This window comes from Vanellus vanellus (genome assembly GCF_965231255.1).
Source record: "Vanellus vanellus genome assembly, chromosome: 5".
Taxonomy (NCBI): domain Eukaryota; kingdom Metazoa; phylum Chordata; class Aves; order Charadriiformes; family Charadriidae; genus Vanellus; species Vanellus vanellus.
Genome location: NC_138910.1, coordinates 6,218,479 through 6,239,109, shown reverse-complemented (window position 1 = coordinate 6,239,109; position 20,631 = coordinate 6,218,479). Strand labels below are relative to the sequence as shown.

The 20,631-nt window shown below is 39.8% G+C and overlaps 1 protein-coding gene across 1 annotated transcript in view; it reads right to left on the bottom strand.

Annotated features, from left to right (window-relative positions):
* The window catches only part of LRP1B (LDL receptor related protein 1B), a gene marked incomplete at both ends in the record, with an annotated part of 773,038 nt that overhangs the window by 308,507 nt on the left and 443,900 nt on the right, over positions 1-20,631 (bottom strand). The gene's annotated exons all lie outside the window — the stretch shown is intronic.

Genomic DNA, 20,631 nt, shown 5'->3' with positions numbered 1-20,631 from the left:
AGAATGCAGTGCATTTGTATCCAGTCTTGGAAGGATGTTCAGGCTTTAAAATGTTTCCACAAATCCAATGAGTCAGTCCATCCAAGAATAATGGGAAACTATCAAAGACTTAAAATTGCTACTAAAGCTTCCTAACCCGATACTTGATTAGCATGCACTGGATTTAGCACACACAAATCAATTTTGATTAACTTGACAATATTTTAACAAGATTACCTATTTGTGAGACTAAATTACACTTGCAATCTGAAGACCACCTTGCCATGACTTTAACATGCTATAAAGAATAATCTGATTCCACAATGAATGTTACTAAAACTACTTTGAGAATCAGGATTTCATTTTCCAAATGAAGTGAATTATCTCCTAGTTATTACCACTAATGGGAATCACACTGTGTCAACAGCACATAAACCTTGAGATATCTTTATGTTAAAGAGTAGTAATTTATAGCCTTGTAACCTCTCATAGAAATTCAGCATTGTAGAATGTTTTAGGCTGGAAAGAATACATGTTTCCTAAATAGCCAAATGAGACCCATATCCTTTATTATTACTGTCTTCAAATAAATAATATATTTTAAATGTAGTCAAAGTGATTCATGTGCAAGATATATAAATTTAAAAAAAAAATCATTAGAAGTATTAAAGGCAGTAGAATTACCTATAGTATATGTAGAGCAGGTGTCAAATGCCAAAATGAATTGATCACAGAATCATAAAATAGGGCTTGAGGAGAATTGGAAAGGTCATGTAGTCCATCACTGGGCCATAACGCAGAATAAACTTTACCTATAACATTCCTGAGGGATAACTCCATTCCTGACAGGGACTTCTATTTATCAAAACCCTTCTGAATTCCTGTCTTGTCCTTCACTGTAATTCTATATCCCAGCTGTACTTTAAGAACATTTTAAAAAACACATACTTAACATTCAGGTCCATATAAATCAAAATGTGCATAGTACAGATGATGTGCAAAGTAAAAATTATGTCTGCAAAGCAAATGTTTAATGGGGAAGGAAAACAGCCAAAGAACTGCATGCATATAGATGTATATACACTTATATATATATATCTCTCTGTATGTATTTCATCAGCAATAACAAGGCCAACACCTATTACACTTAAAATAAGTTGTTAAAATATTACGTGTTTTTCTACATTCTGTATTTCTGGGGATTTGATTTAGGTAATGTAATGGAACTTTGTATCTCAAGATTCAATAATTCAAGTAAAGCTCATTTCGCAATCATAGAACCAAACGGGTTGTGCTGCAATCAGGCACATACATCCCCCGGTGTGTGTATGTGCGCGCGCGCGCGCACACACACACACACAGAGCAACCGCAAAGACCTGAAGCTTGACTTCACACCCACTCTTCACTCGATTGCTTAGTGCACAGTATTCTTATACAAGACTTAACACTTCTACGTGATATCACAAAACAGGCTAATACACAAGTTAGAAATAATAATTATTTGCCTTTTACAACCATATTCTTTTTTCAGATCAGACAAGAAATATAATGTTTGTGTGCCAATAACAGATACAGTAAAGAGTATCTCATTTAAGATTCTTCTCCAGCTTTCAGGGATAGGGAGGTAATTTCTTCGTTTTCTAAATATCTGGTTTATATTGACATAAGTTCTGCTACGGAAGCTAGCGTGACTTCATCTGTAAATGACGTACTTTGCATTTTAAAAATAATTACTCCTCTGCCGGAGACTGATGATAATAAAACTTTACCTTTTAATGCAGAGGCGAAAGACAGAGCAAGAAAGTAGTCACCTAACTGCTGCCATATGATCAAAGCGTACTGAAAATTAAACTAAGAAAATTAAATGCTTTACCATGTAATCTTGAAATGCAATTCTTTATTTAGTCTAATGCAGATTTTTAGCATGAGGTTTAAATAGGAATTGCATTTATGACACATGAAGCTGAGCCACAATTACACTGTATTTCCTTTGCTTGGGAATTCTCAAGGATACATTGTAGTAGTATTTATTTCAGCTCAAGTCTAATTTTCCTGCTCACAAATGGTGCTGGATTCACCTATCCATTTTCAGCAGAGGGTGATGAAATCTTGTATAAATTTACAGAGCAATTCCAGCAGGAATACTGACCCGGTACAGCCCAAGCGCTGTGCATTAGCACTGGCCTTGAGGGACCAGCTCTGACAGGCACAGGGAGAGCGGTGTTCATTACAGCCTTCATTTCCTGAGACTACCAATGAGGATGCTAATTTGAGCTGCTATAAAATAGTAAAAATTTTGGCACTAAACTGAATTTTATTAAGGTATGATATCCTTTGAAAGCTACAGACTTCTTCATGCATAGAAAATCTGAATATTCTCCTGGCTCTCTGAAACTGTACAAACCCCATGTTCTGCCCATTATTAATCAAGAACAAAAAGAGCCATCTTCTTCATCGAGTCCAGGTGCTTTGCAGGCATCTTCTACTACTCTTTTTTTCAAACTTCTTAAACTCATAAAAGTACTTCCTTGTTTTAACCCAATGTTCTATCCAGAAGCTCTTCCAGAATGGTTTCATTGCCGTTCCAACAGTGAGGAATCTACATCTTACAACTAATGATGATATCTTAACGGCTAAATTATACCCACTGATTTCTACAATGCACTTATTTGCCTTAAACAGCACTTTTCCCCTGTCTTCCCCTCCAAACGTATTTCTAGACGGCCAGCAAATCCTTTCAGTCTCTACCTAGCAGCTAGGGAAAAGAAAAGAAAGTCAATCATTGTCATCTCCTGCGACAGGCTCTTTATGTTGCCCTTCTGTGCACTTATTCCAGTTTTAGGTCAGGTTACGGAACAAGCACGGTCAGCACTGGATGCACCGTTCCGGAGAGGACTTCACCAGTGTCTGTACAACGGCATTGTAACTTCCCTGCATCAGCTGGAGATTCAGCCATCGCCGCGTGACATTTTCTATTTTCACAGCTCTATTACACTGCTGATTTACAGCTGTTCTCCTCCCTCTGCTGATTTCCCAGGGTTTTGCTGACTTTCTCCAGTCTATGAAATACAACCCGTTTCATAACTTAACAACTCAGTCTTAAAAAGTTACGGTTGGTGTTTTTCCAACAAGAGTTTGGTTTCAACTAGGCAAACACAGGGAATATTCCCTCCACATCTGAGCAATGAAATCTCTATAACATTTTAAAATACCCTCAACTGACAAACCCACCGACTACAAATATCAATAAAGTCACGTTACCAAATAAAACTAATTCCAGAGGAAAAGAATGCCATCATGAGACAAAAGTGACAATGCGCTTCCCGGTCCCTATTCTTGCACCAGTGGTCACAGATTCATCTTTCCTTCACTATCAGGTCCCCAAAACACGTAAGGAGGGCCTCGAAAGGCCTGCTGTTCTTTCCTGACAGGAGACATCTGTCCGTGATAGAAACTTCCCTTCAGACCCCGACAGTTACTGTCTTGGTTCAGCTGCCAACGATACGCACCTCCCTTATCACCGCTGGTTTTGTCCAGCAACTTCTCTCTTGTCACTTCCTTTTGTTTTCCAAGCTTTCGGTCACCGCGTTCACAATCCACCTATCTATCTCATTAGTCAAGAAAGAAGTATGTTTTCCTCGTAAAGATACATTTGGGCATTTGGATGACTGAAAAAAGTCTCAATTTCTGATACACCTAAGAAGCCAAATACTGTACAGCGCAATCAGACGTTTGGGGGCAAGATTTCACAATTTTGCAACTCTTTGGCAAAAAAATAAACCCACCACCCATGCAGGGAATAATATTATCAGGTATCATGAAGTAGTTTTCAATTTTTTCCTGATATATACAATTGAGCTTCACAGTCGAGTGCATTCATGTGCCATTGTTATTGTTTTTTATTCTTTATGTCCCTCCTCCGTCTCTCATTACTGTTTGTCACAGGGAAGAGGTACACATGTCACCATGTCCCGAAGCTTGTCTATTCAGCTGCCAGGCCTCAGACTCGAAACTGTTCCCCGTGTAACTCACAAGCCAGCCTATTCCCACTTCTTAGCGCTCCTTTAACTCCCAGGTTGGCTTTTAAACCTCAAGTGCTCCTTTGGTGGACCTATGGAAGAGGAATGTGTTATTGCACAGTAACCTCAATCCGCTACAAGAAGTAAAAGACAGTTTCAGGCATGCCCAAATAGGACGGAGGTACAGAAAAGAAACCACCGTAGGTGGTGTGGTTTAAGAGCAAATGCAGGAGTGGAGGCTGAATGGACTCAGGTACCAAAACACTTTAATTACAGATGTATCCAAATTGCCCACCCTCCCTATTCTGCAAGGGAAGACGTGATATCCTATGGAGTTACCTAAAGCTCATATGTTAAGACTACTGTCAACGAGACCCAACCCCTTGTCAGCTGGCAAATGGCAATGCCGGGGAAAATACCATCTGCTGCCTCTTCTGCCATCTCTCTTCCTCTGGTCTTCTCTTATCAGAGATAAAGATGCGTCAGCGTAAGCACTACTTGGTAGGAAAGAGATAAAGGTTACAAACACACATGCATTTAAAGGGTAGCACCTTCTACTTAAGCTGAAGAATCAGAAAGGATGCTCTTCTGAAGTAATTACAGGTCCACTGGCTTAATCTCAAGAAGGTGGGACTTGCTGGAGCAGAATTTGAAGGGAAGAATGACAGAGCTTGGCAGTTCACAGGGAGAAGTCAACTATCAGAGGTAAATTAATATAGTATATATAGAAAGAAGGCTGCTTTCTTAGACAAAGTTACTGCCACGGACCAGACCTATCTATATTAAAGTAAAATAGTCGATAGCATACCTTAACAGCAGCTAAGAGTCGAAAACGCAGTATTTGATTTCCAGAAATTACACTGAAAGGATCATTATCAAGACAGAAAACTACTAAAGATATCCTGTTGACTTGGGGAAAATGAATGAGTGACAACAAGTTGGAGGCTTTTTTCTAATTCAGAAGAGGGATCACGGCATGGGAAAAAACTCTGAATTGGAGTAACACAAATGGGGTGCAATTTAATCGGTTTAAAACCTAATGAGAAGACTGTTGGCATTGAGTGGCACCAGCCAGATATACTGTAGGACAAGCTGTAAACACGGAAAGATACACTGTAGGATAACTAAAAATTTGGGGACTGTAGGGAACAGGGAGCCTTCTTCAGAGGAGGCAACCAAAACACCTAATTAAAAAGACTGTATGAACACTTGTGGGATGCTCTGCATGTGAATGAAAGCTTAAGGTATCAGGACCTACTTACTACTTTTGGATCTACTTATTGGATTCTCAGAAGGGGACTGCCATGCAGTCCTCCATCTGATTTCTACTGCATTTAATCAAAATGAATGTGATCTGATTTAATTTACATTGCATTTAATTAATAGCATGCTTTATAGCATAGTGCAGGAACATTTTCCCCTCTGTTGATGATTAAGCTGATTTCTGGGTTCAGTAGTTTTCTTTTTCATCTGCATCTAAAGCAAAAGAAATCAGCCACGCTCAGATTTAGCCCATTTTTGGTAGTAAATGAGCCATGGCCCTTAGCGCACCAGACAAACGTTAGGTACCTGAAGAGTGCTACTCGCTAAGATACCCACATTTAAAACAATTGCCACGTTTGGGGCAAAGGCAATTTTTTCCCCAGGGCAGGAATGTAAATGCCACTGGATTTGGGCATTTGGGTCCCCCCTTTCTCCTTCTTTCTAGCACAATGCAGCACCCATCACTTTGCGGATCATTCCCCCTTGCAAATCCACGCTATTTTGAGGGGGGTTAAAAACTAGCAGGCTCTCCAGCAAGGTGCCTTTAATTTTTGTAACTGATTTTGGAAGGTAATATTGAGTGGATGGGTTTTGGGCTACATAGGAGTGAAATTCTATTAAAGCTCCTCCGTGATTTCTGCACCCTAAGGGAGGACATGTGTTCCAGACGTTCCTAGGAGTTTGGAATCCTAACAACGAGTGCATAAGAGTAAAATAACAATGGTTTCTTCTCGTAGAGAGCTGCAGATTTAGTGCCGCGCAGGAAGCAGCTCAGAGATGATCTGCAGAGAATAGTAAAACCCAGTTAGAATACTCATTCTCACCGCACACAGCCGAGCTCGAATCACCACTTGTTGAGCGACAGAACACGGGCGAAATCAGCAAAAGCTCAACCCGAGTGCCTTAGGGAGCACGTCTGTACTAAAATACCTTTTTCTTTATACAGAAATCACCCGTTCAAACAAAGGTTTTCTTACTTGCAGTAACGTGGGCAGCAGTCTGAGCAGCAAACGGGGGTAAAGTAGCTGTGAATTGGGGGGGGGTGGATTAAAAAAAGGAGCAAATCTGGTTCGCTATTGAAGTAGCTACACATTGTCATAATGTGTGCAGTTCTTATTGAACAGAGCAGCACAGCGTGGGGGAAAGAGAAAAATCCCGCAATTATTTTTTCCTTCTTTTTTCCCCCCTACTAAAACTGTCCATCTATAGAAATAAGCCTAGCATAAAGCTGCGATCCTTTCCACTTCTGAGGGGATAAAAGCCGCCACTTTCTTTTGTCTTAGGAATGGCAGTCAAATATAAATAAAAAAAAATAAAATTAAAGGTCATAATGACACTTAAAAAGTTTTGTCTCCCCCTTTTCCACCCAAATAAACCTTCTCTGCAGAGAGTTAACTGCAAAAGGCACTCCAGAGCATCTATCTACCGTCTCTGGGTGCAACAGGAATAAGATATGATGGTAAGATGTACGGCTAACTTTCTATCTTACGATACGTTCTCAGTTTCAATTTTTTCTCCCAAGCTATACTTCACACTCAGAGTAAATCTGAAGCAGAGCCATATCAACCCAACCGTATTCTGTTTCTTGCTCCACTTATGAATAGGTGTGACTTTCTGCACACGCTAAAAAACTGCACGCCTGGAATGTAACACCAATAAATCGCAAACACCCATAGAAATGAAAATTCAATTCGTAGCTTTTGCCAGAGGATAAAAATGAAAGGAAAGTTTGTCTTAACGCTCATCCTCCTCGTAATAAAGTCTGTTTCCCCCCCCATCAACAATAAGATTACAGCTATGAGACGTACTCTTGAAAAACTGCATCCCTTAGCGCATATCAAATTTATACCTGCTTAATCTGCTTTCTGTCTAAATACAAGTCAATATTCTTTCATTAAAGCCGTGTAATTACCTTGAGTAATTTTGTGCAGCAATGGTGCATTTTCATTGTATTTCTCTTTCTTCTGAAGAAAAGGATGTTGTCTGAATTTCAAGAATTTATTCCCAATATAAAATTTAGTAAGTCAATAAAATTTTACCTTTTATGTCACTTTTTCCATAAAAATATGCAAAGTTATAATAACTTACTTTTAATTGAAAGACACGTTGCAGACGTATTCATGGATTCATTAAGGGCCCTGAACTTTGGTACTTACTTTTCAAGTGATTGCCATTCATCTGAAAATGTATGGATTTGGATTTAAATCAGCTGCGGAAATCTGGAAGTAGAGTCCTTTCAGACTGTAAGTGTACTTCCCCACGTGTTACTACAAGCTCATCAATTAGATTAAGAATGAAGAAGCATTGATTATTCCCAGTTTATCACAAACCAGCTGTGCCAAATTGCTGTGTTGATCCACTGAGAATACGCATTTCTTAAAGACACTCAAACCGCCCTGTAACATGGTTTTATACCATCACTTAAGTAGGCTTTTCACATGACAGCCAAATAGTACCAAGAAGTCTTTATAATACTATTTCACAGACTTTTATATCTTTATAAAAATGTGTGTTTACATTCAAATCATGCACACGCTGCTGTTAAATATACTTAAATCTGTAACTCTCAGCCTGGAGAAAACATGAGGATGAATGTAATTCTTGGATTATCCTGAGTAATTATTTCTGAGGATTAGATGGTTAATTTCCGCTGCTGTATATTTTATCAAATACATAAGATGCATTGAAATAATTTTGCCATTGAAAATTAAACTTCTGTTTCGTCATTGGAAACTCAGGGTCTGACATATACTATCCTTCAAACTCAATTAGAGATGTGTATTTTTAATGTAATATTTTTATTATTCTTTGAAGGATTTCCAGAGCAACAAAATGGTGCCACTTGACCATTTAGAATATTTACACAAACCAAAGTACACAGCAGAATACGCACATTCAAAGACTTATTTTCAAAGATTTAATTAGTACTGTACTGAAGCTCTTTCACAGAAAAAAATAAACACAGTACTTTTCCTGAAGCTATTTCATTTTAGCAATATATTATTATATGCAGTCAGACACTATTTTTTCTTCCACGTAATAAACAACCTTTGCCTTTAGTTGAAAAGAGACAATTTTGAAAACGAGTTTTTAAGAATAGGATTTTGGGGGCGGGGATAGGGGCAAGCTTTCACTAATTGTTCCGTATTTGTAGAGAAGGAAAATAAAAAAAAAAAAAAAAAAAAGAGAAGAACCCTGAAAGTGTGTCTGACTTGCAGCCTGATGGAACTCGGGCTAAGAGGAACGCAGTCGGGAGCTTGGTAGGTTTAACTTTTGTCCTAAAGCTACGGAGCAAGTCAGGACAGCGCGAGCAGTAACTCGCTTTTGAAAAATGACTGTCTAGACACAGGAGACTATTATTTCCCAAACACAATCCCATTTCTCCAGTGGCTTTTCTTTCCCAGAATTTGAGACATGGCCCTTTCAACCCAGCTTGAGAAATGTTAGCGATGCGGACTCTCTGGCACTAGGAAATGCAAAAAAGTGTACCCGTTCAGTTTGTCAGATTTAAAATCATGTTTTCCACATTACTTACATCTCTCACGATACAGATGTCTACTTTAAAATAAGAACGCTTTGTCTTCAAATTTGTGATTTGTCAACCTACTTTCTCTATTGAAAGTTACAGAGAATGAAAAAGGCAGAATTTTTGCAATACTCATTTATTTTAAATTTATTATTAACGTGAAAAATAAATTATAACAGTTATTCCGCCTTGGTATTTTATGACCTATACCAGATTAAATGTCAGAAATAGCTGGCATTTGAGAACCTGTCTCATCCATCTTATACAGAAAATGCTACAATAATCATCATTATGTAGGATTACATTAAATTAATCAAAAATCCACAGTTTGCAAGCTTTAGGAATCTCAGGGCTCTTCCTTCGCAGGCAGACCTGAAAAAAGGCTAGGATTATCATTAGAGGTGTGCACTTTAGATCCCAAAAGCTTCACGCCCCAGTTGTGAACGCCGATGATTTAAAGTCACGATGAATCAGCAGTCAACAGCAAGGACGGGGATTTCTTCGTTCCAGCAAATTCACGGGAAAAGAATATATCAGTGGCTACTAAATGCAATGAATCTTCTACCTCTAAAAATCACAACGTCGTAGACTGCTGGAAGCGGACAGGTTTGCTGTGGGTACTACTGCTGTATGCTTGTTTGATTTTTACTTTCTCATCTAAGCAGTTCACTTTGCTAGAGTTTTGGAAAGTCACAGCTGGGATGCTCTGCGAAGGGACTGTGCTCCTACGTGCCTCAAGGCTACTGTCCTCAAAGCTCTTGGCTTAGATTTAAGTCATCAAATACACTCAGCGACATCAAAGCTGAAGATGATCTTGGATGAAGACACAGATTCTTTCATAGAACTAATTTCACAAAAATTACACTTTAATTTTATATTTTAGATATATATATAATTCTAATTTATATAAAAATATACTTTACACGTGCTAATAATTTCACCTTATGCCAAAGGGGAGCAAATACATTTCATTTTGTCCTGCCCAAGCAAATGAATCCTTAAGTTTGTTTAAATTGTGCATATGTAGAACAGAAAACAGAGACGGTCTGTATTTGACAGCAATGGACAGAGCTGATCTTTAACTTAACATGCCGCCTTCCTTTGGGATAAAGCAGTAAACTTTGCAAGTCAGGGGATCACTCCAATCTAATTGATGATTCCGGTCTGTGAACAGCAACGAGGAGGTACTGAGAGCTCACCAAAAAAAAAAAAAATGTATCTACCCCAACCATAAAAACCATGCGAAAAGAAATAAAACCAAGATTCTCCTCCAACATTTCCATGTTCCTCTTTAGAAATCTCCTTTTTTTTTTTTTTTTTTTGTAAGGTAATAAATTCTGAAGTCAATATTAGAACTCACTCTACATCCTGTGTTTGCGATCAAATATCTTCTGCTGGAGAGATTGGTTCAGACACTGCCGGTCTACCCGGGGCTTGTTAACGGCACATCTTTATGCAGGTCTGCAGAGCCCCTAATCTCCCCACTCCAGATTCCTAGCTGGAGCGTTATTTAATGTCAGCAACAAGCAAATTATTTGATGCCAGGTCTCAGCTTGACATTTGACAGCAAGTAGAGAAAAACATGCAGTTCTGCTTCCCCATTAACTACTAACTAAACAAGTATTTTTTTCCCCAAAATTGTACTTGAAAGTTAAATTAAAAAAAAAACAAAACACAAAAACCCAAACCAAAACAAAAAGCTAACAAACCAAAACCAAAGTCTCGTCTGAAACAGAGATCATAGACAACGGATTATCAAGTTAATAGAAAGAAAAAGCAAAGCATGATTTATACAGAATCATAATATTTGTAATTAGAAGTGTTTTATTTGCATTATTTTATCTCTTCTGAGATCAAAGATTCTTTAAATCTTTGAGAGGTTGTGGCTGCCCCATCCCTGGAGGTGTTCAAGGCCAGGCTGGAGGGGGCTCTCAGCAACCTGGGCTGGTGGGAGGTGTCCCTGCCCAGGGCAGGGGGGTTGGAACTACATGATCTTGAAGGTCCCTTCCAACCCAAACCATTTGGTGATTCTATAATATTTTTTCTTAAGGTGTTACGAAACAGAACTCAGTTTTGATTAAGTGACAACTAAATTGGTTGTATTCCAGCATGGAGAAGGCTCTATCGATTTTGCTCTTGTTACTCTATTCGTGATCTCTAACCTTTAATTTGCAGCAGTTAGTCCTAGTGGGAAGGTGGAATTCTTCATAATAGTACTAATAATTAGTGCCTAATCACTAGAACTAATATGAAACTGCGAGAAAACTGACTGGTGTATATATGCAGGTTTTAAAGCCAATGAATGCTGATCCGAAACACAAATATGTGAACAACAGAAGGATTTCAATTTTGATGTCCAGAGGTTGCCACAACTGAGAGCCCACCAATGACCTGTGACACTACTTGTTATATTTCCCCTGTGTCAGAGAAGTTATATAAATAATAATTGTCCAAAAAATGTTCAGGCGCGCTGCTCTAGTTAGCAAAAGATTTCACACACTTTTCCTCAAATTCTACTGAATGCTATGAAGAATACAAAGACAGACATGTTTCTGTACGTGGCGGGATCTAATAATAGGCAGATACTGATGGGAGTGTAACTGTAAATTAATGGCGGTTGTGTATTTTGATGCTCAATGCGATTTTAATTGAGCTGGGGCAGGGAAACATGGTATCGCACCGGTGCAGCCGTGCGCCTACACTAGTGAGAGGATGGAACCGTTAGGGGACCCGCATATTTTATGGCAAGTGACAAGATACGAAATAAAACACTTTGCGTTAAGGAATTTTGCATATGGACTCATTTTGTTGTCCAATTTTTTTTTTTTTTTTTTTTGTACTGAGAGATAGATATGACCATCAGAAGCTCCAATCCTGAGGCAGGAACGGGTCAGAGCCGTTCCAAGTGAAACCACCAGAACAGGGAAACAAATGGCAATAAATGCTTTTTGCAGCCACACGCTATGGTCCAACCAAAGAGCCCCTCATTTCTCAGGAGTACTTCCAAAACACTGTCACGCCTCTCGCCAAGCTGCGAAGAGCTTCCCCAGCTGAGCACTGACACAGAGGTGGATTCCCCTGCTCAGGAGAGCAAAAAGGAAGCAGTTATGGTAGTTCTAAGGGGAAAACGTAGGCATATTTCCACATCTTTCTGTTTCACTAACACCATCACATAATCATAAATTTAAGTCATAACTCAGCAGTTCATGCAGCTGCTTGGAATCTGCAGTATCGTCACTTTTCCTTTGCTCAGCCAAGCTATGACAAGAGGTTATTTTTAAGACGTTATTTTTCGGTCCTGAGGCTTTTTGATACTTTCAAATTCATGGCAAAAAAACAAAAAAAACAAAAAAAACACAACTACTTAACTTCTGAAAGTTGCATTATCTTCTCATTAAAAGCAACTTCATTGCCTATGACAGTGACCATAATTTTTTTTTTTTTTTTCCTGAGAGTCTACAGTCACATATAGTTTGCTCTCAGCAGCTTGCTGCCTTCCCTTCCCTGACAATTTCCAGTGGAGATCGATTCTCGATTAATATTTGTTTAGTCTCCTATTCAGGAAACTAGCATATTGGTACCCAGCAGATTATTGAATGATCCTAGGGCGAGGCTCATTCCCTAATGACCCCTTTCATGAATGGGACATATTGGGGAACTGCTTTTCGTCCTTTAAGTGTGAACGATGCTTTGACAGACAAAGATCAGAATATTCACGTTTTGCTCATGTATTTGTAAGTGCTAAGCTGCGGGGTTTACTTCAGTATTGGAAACGTATAATGGCTTCCAGCCCCGCATTCTTATTATTTCATAGGAAGGATAACAAACATCTATTATCCTCCTTTTTTATAGACTTCATTTATTTATAAGTAAAATACAGTCAGTGGGTATTAAATCCTTATCCAAAACTACACCTTATCACAGGACTGGTATTAATGTCACCTAGTCAGAGTTAAATTTCATTCACTCAGATAATCAACTGAAAATATGAGAAGCTTAATAAGGCAATTTTCCCTCTGGAAGAAAACAAAAATCTGTTTTTTCTTAGTACAATGCTGATTAAGATCCAATATCTACAAACCACAGGCACAGAACTTGACAGTCGACTTCACTATTTATTTTTTTTATAATATTTTTGTCGGTGTCCATAGCTGTTCAATGAACAGCATATGGGCAATCAAATCGTATTCTTAGAATAGTTTGAAATCTGATAAAGAATTGCTACTGTTCATGACAGACAGGGATTAACCTATTTTACATCTTTTAGGGGCCTCTCCTATCTCCCACTTACTCAAAAACGTTTGCAACTGGTCCAAAGATGAATGTTTTACAAATGGCTGTAACGTTACTTACAGCTTAAATAGTCTTGAAATATACAGAGTTAGTGGTTACTCCAACATATATTTTGCAAACGTGTTCTCAACCAAAACCACACAACCTAAGATGTGGATAATAAATACATATCTTGATTTTAAAATACCAGTAGAGCAAATTAGTGGCTTTTATTCACATAGTATTCGTAGGCAACTTCTAAGCCTGTGTTCTCTCACTTTTCCTAATCGTTACAAATGCTCCTTTTGCTCTTCTAAACTTTGCTTGAGAAACTGTTAGTACCCAGAATTAATGAATTTGCTTTCAGACTTTTTGGAAGCTGTTAATTGCCATGAGTACATGGCATATCGTAGGGGAGGACTTTGTAGAGTAGGGCAGATGGTTGGACTCGATGATCCCAAGGGTCTCTTCCAACCTAGACAATTCTATGATTCTATGATTCTATATGTGAAATTTGAAAGGTCCGAAAGATGTCTGAAATTTTGCTTATATATATATATATATATATTTATTTTTTTAAGTGAGTTATTGGCTTGAAATTTCCCATTTCATTTGAGCGGATCATTCTAATCCTTATTTACTGAATCATCTGCTGCTGTTTCCCACATGAAGCTCATCTCATTTCAAGAACAGTGAAAACCTGTGCTGGCATGACAAAGTACTTTATAAAAAAGCCGTACCTGTAACACACTTGCCGTACTTGTTACAGAATATTGAACATAAGTAATGAATTAAACAAGAGATCGCAGGGAGCAACCTGGGAATCACGGGATTAAAGAGGCTGTCGGCTGATCCAGAAACATAGCATCCACTTCTGCTCCAAACACACCACTTATTTATTTTTTTTTTAAATGTTAAGAAAATGTATTAGCACACAGTTATACATTTTCTTTGTTTACGGAAATGATTGAAGGAATTAGCCAACATAAAAACAAAATAAAAAATAAACCGACCCAGCCCTCCTTCTCTCCCCCAAAGAACCCACAAAACAATCAGCCGTGGGAAAAAGTCACCAAGTTATGCAACAACAAAAAAAAAAGAGACTATTTCAGGGAAATACTGGGCAAGTTTATCTACTTATCTCTCCATATAGTCTCTCTATCTATAGCTGGCAGACACCTTCAGCTATGAGATTGCAACTCCTGCTCCACACCTGCTTCTCCTCAGAGGGGAAAGCCCAGCGTGACAGCCCGTTCAGCACAGAAAGGACTCCGGAAAGTCACAAACCATTAGTGAATTAATAAACCAGAAAGCTAAAGGCCACTTGACTACTTCCCTTCCCCTCCCTCCCTCCCTCTCCCCCTCCCCAGCCTGGTGCCTGCCCGCACCCAGGCACCCTCGTGGACAGAAGAAGACCTGCCCCAGGGACGGAAACCTCCGTCTGCAGAGCAGCTCTGACACTCACATAAGACATTTCACAAGCAATTTCGAAGCAAACGCACAAGTCTACTTCCCCGTTACTCTTCTGAAACGCCAAAAAAGTAGCAATGCATTCACAGGAATGACCCCCCCGCAGAATGAGGAGAAAGAGGCAGCAGGTTTGGAGGGAAGGGGGAAGCCAGTGCACCCTGAGGACACCTGCGTACACCATTTCTGTCCTAATGGCTTCGAACACCAACCTACCCTGTGTAGAATTAGACAGGAAGACAATTTCTGGGAATTACCAAACTGGAAAAAATGAAGAGTTGCAGCAAAATAAAATACAAATACTTTTCCGGCCGAGTACAGGACTACGGCGGTGCAAAGTAATCAGATTACGCCAACACGAACCGAGGCATCGATAGCTGAGCTCTCCAAGCGACCTCAAAAACTTTGATACCGATTCTAAGACAATTCTCACACTCAAAAGAAGTGACAGGTACTGCTCATGTCATTAAACAAATATGAAAAATGGGATTCCAGCATATTTATGATGCACCACACACAGTCTCGTAGGTTTTTGTACACCCCACCTGCGCAAGTGAGGTCTTCCCCTGCTCCAAGCAGCATTGCTGCCCTCACGCTCCAGGCCATGGGGCACAATTCAGCATTTTAGAGACGATTAGCTAATTAGTTTCATTAATTAACTAATTATTTAATTTTAGGAAAAGAAGAACCAATATAAAACCCAAAGAACACCTCCTGTAAGGCTGCGCGGGGCAGGGGGCTACACGTACCAGAGCAAGATGTAGCAATGGAGACAACTTTTATTAAAGCCACTAATACAGTCCAAGGAGAAGATTTCCCTTCAAGTCTGAAAGCACATCACGGTGCGCCTGCAAGTCAGGAAGGTTTAACGCCTTTATTTTAAACCAAAATTGCCGCACGCTGACACGAGCGGGGAGCGCATCAGAAAACAGCTCTGGGAGGTTTGGGAGGGGGGACGGGGGCTGATCGTTTGGCTGCTCGCTTTACAAAATGAAAGCAGTAGTCTACAGGCATAATTAACAAAACAGATTTCAAGACTATTTTTGTTATATTTATACGTTATTTGCCGTCAGAAAAAAATAATGAATGCCTACTTTGCATATTAATTGCAATAGCAGTTAATTTGCTCCAATCAGCCTGAGGTGAAGGGAGCACAGATTAACTTGAGGCTTCCCCCCCCCCCGCCTTTGTTTCAACGTAATTGTCCTCCTCTAATGTAACCCCGGTGAATAACCTTACAATCTCCGGCAGCATTTTAATGGCTCAAATTCCTCCCTGCTCCCTACGACAAGGTGGAAGGCAGCCTGGGACGTACAGCAGAACAGTTATTGCCTTTCTCATCATATTCAAATACGTGTTCCTTTCCACTTTTTATTCCAAAAGAGGGGTAAAGATACTCTTTTATATGCTTTAAAGGTACCCCTGTGTTCAGCAAGCAGTGACTGTTTGGTACAGCCCGCTTCTTGTCGGCACCTGGCAAGGGATGGGCTTACTTCTCAAAGCATAACGGAGAGGGCGCAGCGGTGACAATCAGCACAGCGGATCATACGGTGCCCAAATCCCAGCGAAACCCATGGCAATATAAAGGCTAAACCCCCGGGAACGAGTTGCGCAGATGCCTTTGAAAACCCTGATTGCTTTCTTCCCATGCCTAAACATGTCTGAAACCTCGTCTTCCTCCCTGGGAAGTCAGATTCAAACAAGAATTCACACCACAAGTTATGAACCCCGAGTCCCTGCGCAGCAACCGGAGGGGAGCGAAGCACTTTGAACCTGGATTCACAGCACAATGCTATTCAATTCCAATGCAAAACTACATCTTTTCTCTTATTGTTGGGTTTATTTTATTTTTTTTTTTAATTAAACTCGTAATTGAGGCTGTCCTGTGTACTGAACTCAATTAAATATGCCAGGGTATGTTCAAAACGTGCTCTCGAAACTCTGCCGCTCAACGTCCAGGCTGGAACATCTCATCTGCAAGTATCAGACAGCTGTGAACAGGAAACAAATTACCATCCGAGCATCACGCTATTAAATACGTCTTGGAAAAGGCAGCACTCATCTCACTATCTACACAACACTTGAAAATCTAAGGACCGTTCCTAAGGTGAGGAAAAATTAAATCAAATGGAAGTATAGATCGAGGAGGGCAGGGCATTTCTTTTGTTTATTGGTTTCATTATTCCTCATTAGGAATTTTGGTTGGATATTTTATCAAGCGGTGATTTTGGCACCACGTGAAATTTTCTGTTAGAGGCACCATACTGCAACAGACGCGGCACTGGCTGGGCTAAACCTGTTGCTGACGAGTTGAGTTTTTCAAATCCGTACGCACCTATTTCAGTATCGGAGAACCCGACCCAGTATTTCCTTTTGAAGCTTTGCGCTTTCTATTACTAATTAAACCTACAGAACAAAAGCAATAAAGGCATGCATGAGAGACAAAAAAAAAAAAAAATTCTCATCTCTGCTCTGATGAAAATTGTTCATTTCTACATTGACAAAAAGCTTCAGCGAGGGAAAACTAAACACCTGTCCGGTTTATTGGAGGACTGGAGATACCTGAACCTGGAAGTCCCAGACATTACCGAGGTACCTCCTGTGGCCATGGCTTTCCCAAGATATTTTCTCTGTCACAGTAACTTTGAAAGTTCCCAGGTTGACCTCAATATAGAACACAAAATCTTTTGCAGGAGAGGAAAAATTTTCCCCAGCAGCTCTACTATTGACACGCTAAAACATAAAAATCATTAGACTTTCTTCACATATGTTTCCACTGCTGAAGTACGCATCCTGCAAAGCTGAAAACCAACACGTATGAAAGTACAGAAGTTTCCATCTTTACGATCACGTGTCTGAAGAAATAATGAAATCCTATTTTGTATTTTATCATCCATTTCACAGAAAGCGCCCTGGAAGCAGTTCATAAAAAGTAAAACAAAAAACCCCAAACCAAAAGTACTCCAACGCATCTTCATGCCAGAAAACCGAGATATCGTGTTCTTCTTTATTCTGAAATACTCTCCTTGAATCATACTTCGGTACAGCCCCAATGGATGAAAGCAGCTCCGAAGGGCAGTAGGTGCGATCTTTGACATATTGTGTGGTTCCCTTAACTGTTAATGATACTCAGCGATTCTCACGTTCAGGAACAGATAAGCTGTTTCAGATCAATGCTCAGTATTTCTTAAACTGCACACTGCCACCACACAGTCATGAAAACACCAGCTATTTATAGAAAAAAAAAATAATCATTGGACATAAAGGTGTTCAATGCTCGTAACAGATCACCGGCCATTAGTGAGATATTCATTCAGCTTTGTTTTAATCTGAATGGGAACGCAGTCTGTTTGGAGTACAGAGATGGAAGCAACGAGCGCGGAACACACGTGTGTTTTATTAGCGGTTGTTTTTAGAATGCATTCTCTAATGTCACATAATGAAGTCAGTGATCCAAGAAAGCTAAGGAAAGCACAGGGTAAAAGGACTGAACAGGATGATAGTTATTAAGCCTCTTTTCAAGTTTTCCTAATAAAAATACTGTCACTAGTCAGTCATTCATAACAAATACTGATTAATTTGCATCCTTCTCAAAGCCGTCAGCAAAAGTAAGGTATTTTTAGAGGCTGCGGCGTAGAGCAGTGAGCTCACACAACTGACAAGAAGTAAAACAGGAAAACGCGGGGACTTTTTAGCTCTTATACCTGTGCTTTATCCACCTGTTCATAGCTGGGTCTTTACTAAACGCCAATCAGGCGGCATGCCTAGAGCTGAAATACACCGTCAAGCGACTGCCGTGTATTCGCTTTACCTTGTCTGCTACGCGTGGCGAATACTGGCTTTCATTTCCCAAGCCCTGCATTAAGGTAAAATAATTTACAAACCTATTGAGTGTAAAACCTCAAAGTTGTATAATTTGGCTCACGCAAAATTGATTTGATGTGCTACAAAAGAAGAGGAGGACTCTACACGGCCACCACGCACGCCGACGAGTTATAAACGCAATTTATAAACGCAAACTAAGCGCTCAGTTCTGCCTTCTCCTGAACACAGAGCTACCAAACGAATGATTTTTGGTAGGGTTTCATGAAGAACTCTAGCTTTTCAGTACAGGTTTTAGGCCTCTACCACAGGCAATACTGTGTAGCCGCAGTGGCAGCTGCTGAAATTAAGACGGAATGCTTACTTTTATCAACACGTTATTAACATGCTAAGAACACATGTACGTTCTTCAGTGCCCCCCTCTCTCAGACAGGTTTCTGTGCAGAGGATTCACCTCAAGGGACTGAGACTTTGAGACTCAGTGTAGACACAGATCCTTGAGATTCATTTTTTGCTGAGATCCGGTCGCTTTTCGCTCGCTGGGTTCACAGTTCAGTTCTCAAGGACGCGCACTTGACAAAGCCCCCAGAGAGGATGTCCCACCAATCCATTTTGACATCACTGCCTACAATAAGCGTTCGGGTACCGAACTTCCCTGTGAGCGTCGAACACTTGTAGGTTTACATTAAAGACTGAGATTGCACCACCTACCTGAGGGTCCTTTTCAAAATCATTTGTTTATATTCTTTCCTTATATCTACTCCCAGTGTAAAATGAGACTCACTATTTTTTTCCTCTGGCCTTAATTCCCACCTCTTTCCAAGGCTCTCGATCCATCTGCTCTTTCATACTAACCAGTTCCTTAACTGCCTGTTCATCCTCACCCAAACCAGTCACCTCACTCTTTTAAAGCACTGCCCCTTGACTGGAAGCCGTGAAGGTTAACCAGACTCTGCTCTCTCCATTTGGGAAACAAAAGGCCCAATTCTTTCACCTTGTTTTTGAGATTTTGAGTCTGGCGTTCAATATAGAGTAATTGCACATTCTGGAAAAGAACTCATGTTGCACACAGATAAATTCACTGTATTTTAAACACAAAATGCATATAATGATTAGGAATATTTTTTTCCATTTCTGTCACAAAGCTATTTTTTTTTTTTTAATCTATCATTACTGTAGCTATGAATCCAATGATGGAAAATAAGCATTTTTATTTGATTAAGCGTTCTGAGTTTGGGGAACACCAGCTTGGAGCACAAAATGAAAAATAAAATGACACGACGAAAGGTAAATGTCACCAACCTTATGATTTAAAATACAGTTAGAGAAGACTTAAATCTTACAAAAAAAAAAATGTATATGCATTTTTTCTTTAAACTACTATATACGCACATATGCATGCTACACAGAGACATTTCACCTCTAGAGAGCCAGGGCACGGTCAGCTGATGACCTCTGACAAGTGCACCGCAAACCATGCCTGGCGCTAACACAACTGCCGCCTCACCTTTGCTTTCACCTTTTTTCTTTCTTATTTGGGAGAACGGTGTTAGAAACAGAAAACAGGAGTTAAAAAAAAAAAAAATATCCCATAAGGCAGAACTGGAACAACCTTCTAAGGCACGTCTAGACCCAGCAGCAATACAGGAAGGGTTCTCCCCAGGGAATTTTCCAGGTTTCTTTAAGTCTACTATTTGCTATAAATGAATGAAGTAATAGGGCTATGCACAGATGTCTAAAGTTTCATGAGATTTCCTAGTTAGGAAATTATATTTGTAGCCACAGACAAGATAAAATATGTATCTGCAGGAAATCACAACAGCCAGTCAGAACCACCTCCCCGATAAAACTTCAACACCTTACCTTTTTCCCCTGGTTTTATAGCATGCTTCCTGTCAAAGCAGCTTCCAAGAACACCTAATCCTACAGAGAACGTGAAATTTGAAGTACAGTTTGCCTGACAATTCGATTAGGGAAATGGAGGAAGCAGCAAATACGGTCCATCAATATCCCTTGAAGCTCGAGGGTGAGCTCTACCATCCGCAGCGCTGGTCTGTTTAGCACTTCAATAGATTGGACTTGATGGTACCGGGTTTAAAATGATACTGTTTACTTTCACAGAGAGGGAAACAAAATATGGAAACTATCAGAGTGAGTTCAGTGATATATATATAATGGCATTAGAGCCAGACTAAGTGCCAGTCCTGCCCAGGCTACAGGAGCTGCTGAACACCCTAAGAGCCAATTTACCTTTCCTTCTCTTCCATAATTCACAGGGGTTG